The following is a 5,423-nucleotide window of genomic DNA, read 5'->3' as shown; positions in this document are numbered from 1 at the left end:
AGAGACGTCAGCGAAGTTATTTTTTATACCCTTCCCAAGTTACTGTTCTCTTGTGCAGACAGCAGATGGCAGCACATCATAACTTTTGGCGCGTCGCAGTTTCGCGATTTTTTCCCCACTATCGGGCCAAAAAGATGATCCATGCCATGAACTGTTTCGCCTACAATCTCCAATTTTGACTTGAAACGGGACTCCAGATCAAGCGCAAAATATTAGCAATATTGATAAGGTTAGCAGGTGAGTCACCAGGAGTCCTTTGTACGTTTTTTAATGTAGATTTATTGGTACAGAGGTAAGGCTATGCCGTTGTCCTCACAAAAATAGAGAACCGGTGCATTTAGTTTCACTGGCCCTCTCAGTTTGCACTCTTGAAGCAATCAGTTATACATCCTCTCATTTCTCCTTTGAGAAAATCAATATTTGGCAAGAAAAGCAGATGGGAGGCGTGAGGGTCTAGACTAGAGGGCGGTGTGGCCGGAATTCATCCCTGCCAAGTGTCCCGCATCTCGCGTTAGACTAACGCATTTCCGCCCATTTCGCCCCTCATTACCGCAATGCTTGATATTGTCACCAAGTCCTGAAGTGTGGTAAAACCTTCTTGTCCTTGTTTCTCACTTTGCTAAGTAAGCTCCGATTAGTGTTTATCAAAGGCCACAAGGTGGTACTGGTGTACAAGGGGAGCTATAGGATTCTCAATATATTACAATATTTATATGGTTCCCTCGTCTTCATCGCTTAATTTTGCTTGCAAGTAAGTGTCATTCATACTTGTTGAAATTTCACTCATAATTACACTGAAATTCTGAAAATGTCACACATAGCAATCTGAAACCTTGGCAGCTATGGGAATTGCGCAGAACAGTAGGAGTCAGGGCACAATGTGTGGTGACTTGGGCCCCAGGCCTGTGTGCAGGCACAAAGATGACATGTACACATGATTATAGTATATGGTGTAGAGTCCGGCTGAACTCAGACTAGTGTTCTGAGATGACGTGCTTCCACCAGCCACTCCTTGGGGCTGGTTTCCACACTCACCCCACACCCATCCATCAGGTCAGGTGACCCTGCTAATAAAAGGGTCTGGGCGCACGTGTCCGAAGCCAGTACTAGCAACGACAACTGTGGGTCTGGAACAGGGAATGTCCCCCCAGCCCCTTTTATTGGTAGTGTCACCTGACCAGTGATGCTGTGATGGATGGGTGTGGGGTGAGTATGACAGGCCATCCCTTGGGGAGTGACTGGCAAACTGGTATAGGGCCAAACCCTAGAACATGCCCCATGTAGCAGGACGCTACATCCCTCTCAAACTTTTTTGAATGAAAACAAAAGATTCCAACCTGTAGGAAACAATGAACAATAAAGTAAAACACCACTGTGTCTCTTCAAGCAGTCCGCAGGACATGATGAGTGGGCAGGTGCTGCTGGGAGCATCCCGTATCGTGACTTGCATTCGCAGTTTAACCAGGTGACTCTGGGCATGAAATGCAGTGTGGAAGGAGTCCAAATCTTTCAATCACATCTGTGGAAGTTTCAGTCCACATGGGCGATGTTGTTTGGTCCCGCTTGGTCTCATGGTGTTGGAGTCTATTAATTAGTTCAATTTGGGGATGCATCAGGAGCAGTGGTGGAGTCCACAGAAGAGATTTCGTTGGAGGCACCCTGGCTCCCCGAAAAGGCAATCCTTCAAAGATGGGTACAATGGTGAGGTGGTAGGACATCTCCCCCTGAAGCCTTGGTACCTCCCGGTACCTGTGCATTGGAGCAGCTTCAGACTCATCTCTTGTGCCAGGAATCTCTCACACCAGAATTCCCTTGAGGCCCTTTGCGCTCAGTTGTCATGGGACTGCGTGGACTGTTTGCGGCCTCTGGTAGGCCACTCAAAGGGATTTCTGCGGAACTCCCAACTGGTCCATGTCAAAATTACTCATACAACCACAAGGGTAGGTGATACAGTGGTCGGGTGTGCTCTCTCCAGCAGGACTCAGGTGCACGTGGGGTCTAACAGATAGTCTCTGGGGTATGAGTCTCTCATGGTGCCAGGAATGCCTTGTTGGACTCTGGTGGTGCAATGCACCATATGTGGTTCTGGTGATGCACATGGTAAAGATGACAGTTTTGGTCTACAGGTGGCAATGTCCTGCTTGGAGTGAGGATGACTGGAGAGACTTTGCGGCCACTTGTTGTTCTTCTACTTCTTTTACGGCATGTGAGGTCGCTAGCAGGGAATGCAATCTATCTCATGCAGCCAGTGATGGTGTCTGGATGGTCACACTGTGAAGCATGGGGCAGCTATGTAGTTATGTAGTTCACGCACTCCGGCGGCTTACTTTTGTAGTCCCTCTATGCTGTCTCCAATGACGTCGCTGCTACCCGGTGGCTGGCGTGTGTTGATTAATACACTCTCCAATAGTGGCACAAGTCCTTGGTCTTGTTGCTCTTCTTTCTTTCTCCTGTGGTTGTTGGGATCTCATGTGTGACAGGTCTGTCACACACCTTTCTCTCCTCTTCTTTCTTCTTCTTCTTTGCGATGTGGCATAGTGCTACACTCTTCCTCTCACCAAATGTTTTCTTGCAATGTGGTGTCAAGCCACTCTATTCTCGACTCCTCTGCGATTTGGTGTCATGCCACGCTCATTCACTCTCTGACCAGGCCCCATGTGATATGTTCTCTTCATAGGGACCGCCCTGGTCGTATCCTGTTCATAAGACTGTTTCTCTTCTTCACTAGGGACCTCTCACAGGTTCTGTCCTGTCGGTAGGACTTGTAGGTGTACATACATTTTGTACTATTACATTTGTGTCCTATGCTACAAACAAATTCCAACTGAGCTGTACGATTGGCAGCTAGCCCAGAGCTACCTTGCAAAGTGTCGACCCTTCGTTGCAACCACCAATCACAGTTAATATGGATGACAATGTGTTTCTGTTGATAAGTGTGTTTTGAAAGTCACAAACAGTGCTTCCAGACTTGGTATTGGGGAAACAGTTTTAGGTCTGACTGCAGTGTGATGATCAAGGACACCTTATAAGATGAGTTCTCATTGGCACTCTTGTATTCTTGTCTTCATGACTCTCATACATCAATTGTGACACAGTTCAGCATGATTACCTATTTGTATGTAAACTCAGACACCTTCATTTATGCAGTTTTTGTAGTGTTTGCTTAGATTAGTGTGCTATGTTATTTGTGTTATATTTGCATGTTGACAACATTTTGCGGCCACTATTTGATGACTTAGGGCCTCATTCTGAGGCCGGCGGGCGGCGGTTGCCGCCCGCTTGGCGGGAACCGCCATATGGCCACCCGCGGTCGAAAGACCGCGGAGGCCATTCTGGCTTTCCCGCTGGGCTGGCGGGCGACCGCCAGAAGGCCGCCCGCCAGCCCAGCGGGAAACCCCTTCCCATGAGGAAGCCGGCTCCGAATGGAGCCGGCGGAGTGGGAAGGGTACGACGGGTGCAGTAGCACCCGTCGCGAATTTCAGTGTCTGCTAAGCAGACACTGAAATTCAAAGTGGGTTCCTCTTACGGGGGCCCCACGACACCCCTCACCGCCATCCTGTTCCTGGCGGTCGGAACCGCCAGGAACAGGATGGCGGTGAGGGGGTCGGAATCCCCCATGGCGGCGCAGCAAGCTGCGCCGCCATGGGGGATTCCTCAGAGCAGCGGAAAACCGGCGGGACACCGCCGGTTTTCCTGTTCTGACCGCGGCCATACCGCCGCGGTCAGAATGCTCCTGCCGACCCCGGCCCCGGCGGTCCATGACCGCCGGGGTCGGAATGACCCCCTTAGTTATCCCCTGAGGAAGCATTCTTCTGTCCAACACAGCATGATGGTGTATGGTTTCTTACTTCATCCGATTTGCCCCTCAGGATGGGCAGAGTATGATGCAATCATGGGCACTCTGCAGATTTCTCTGACTACATATTATCAGGACATTTGTATTGACAAGCTACGTAATTTGACAGTAGGCACATTTCAGTTATCTACTGCACAGTTGATATGTCACATTACCCAAAGACAGATTTGTTGTGTAAGTGCTATTTATTGAAAAGTGCTGTAGTGCTATCTGTACATTGTCCATGATTGTGAGTCCATTATAGTGACATCTTACATTGTGATCCAACACAAGGGGTTACCAAAATGCTTTTGACATGCTGGGGTTGCTGTTTCAGACAGTGCAGAGGGACAGAATTTGCCAATGAGTAGGAGAGAGACAATCACTGGGCTGGGTGACAAGATATACAGTGGTTTGCAGAACAGTGCTTGAGTACAGTTGTTGCAAGACTGGCAAGTTACAAAGCGCAGGACCTTGGTAAATGTTGGCCATGTGGCAGGGACTAGTGCTTCCGGGTCATTTTCCTTGTGAATGTGATCTGTTCCATGTCTTCTTCTTCTGAGGTGTGTGTTGCCTCCTCTGTACTTGTTGTTGGTTGTGAAAGGGCAACACACACCTCAGTGTTAGAAGACGTGGAGTCAGACATCCCGGTTGCTGATCCCTGTGAAGGTCTTAAGGGCAGTACTGCAGCAAGGAGGATCTGCTTGTTCTTGAGAATAGCAGCCACATCGTGATGGTAGGCAGCCAGGTCGGCCCTGAGGGGTTCAATGTTGCATTCATGCACGCGTTGACAGGATTGCTGTTGTAGGTGTTGGGTCAACTGTATTACAGCTGCGCTGATTTCCTTCTGGGTTTTCTGCAATTCCTGCAAGTTAGATGTTAGGGCTTGCATAGCTGCTGCCTGATCTGCAGATGACATCATGCACGAACATATCCCCTCAAGGCTGGCTGCCATATTTTGCATCCCCACCCGCACCTCCTTGGCCAGCTCCCGCGTGTACTCCAACTACAGTTCTCTCAAAGCTGGTGCCAGTGTCGTCTGAGTCCTCAGCTGTATTGGAGCTGGCAGGTCTTACAATTGGGGTGGTGGGTGGATGTTCTGCGATGGCTGCTTGTTTTGTGCTCCTCCTTGTGACTGAAGGTGGGGTCTGGAGGGTTTCAAGGACCTTTTGGATAGTCTCCAGGGGAATGTTTATCGGCTCGTCATCCATGTCATCAGGTAAATCTGGGACAGGCATATCGGCAGGAGATCCATCGTCCTCTGCAATGAAACAGGGTACAATTAGTGTGTCTGTGTTGTGGCAATTTTGATGTGACGTGCCTGCCTTTAGATGAATTCACTTTGTGATCTTGTTTCGTGTTAATTGCTCCAGTCCTTCAGATGGGCATTCTTCCAAGCCTATGGCCCACCTGCATGTCACATGTATGTTATTGAGTTATTAGACTTGTCAGCATCATCGCCTCTAGGTGTTGGTTTCGGCCAAATAGAGAATTGCCACCGTCTTGTCCTACTCAAGCCTCCGTCTACATCCATTCTCATGGTGAGACCTTTCACTGGCTGTGGGTGTTCTGATGGCCCTGGCAGAAC

This window comes from Pleurodeles waltl, chromosome 3_1, assembly GCF_031143425.1.
Source record: "Pleurodeles waltl isolate 20211129_DDA chromosome 3_1, aPleWal1.hap1.20221129, whole genome shotgun sequence".
Lineage (NCBI taxonomy): Eukaryota > Metazoa > Chordata > Amphibia > Caudata > Salamandridae > Pleurodeles > Pleurodeles waltl.
Note: the sequence above shows the minus strand (reverse complement) of the source record.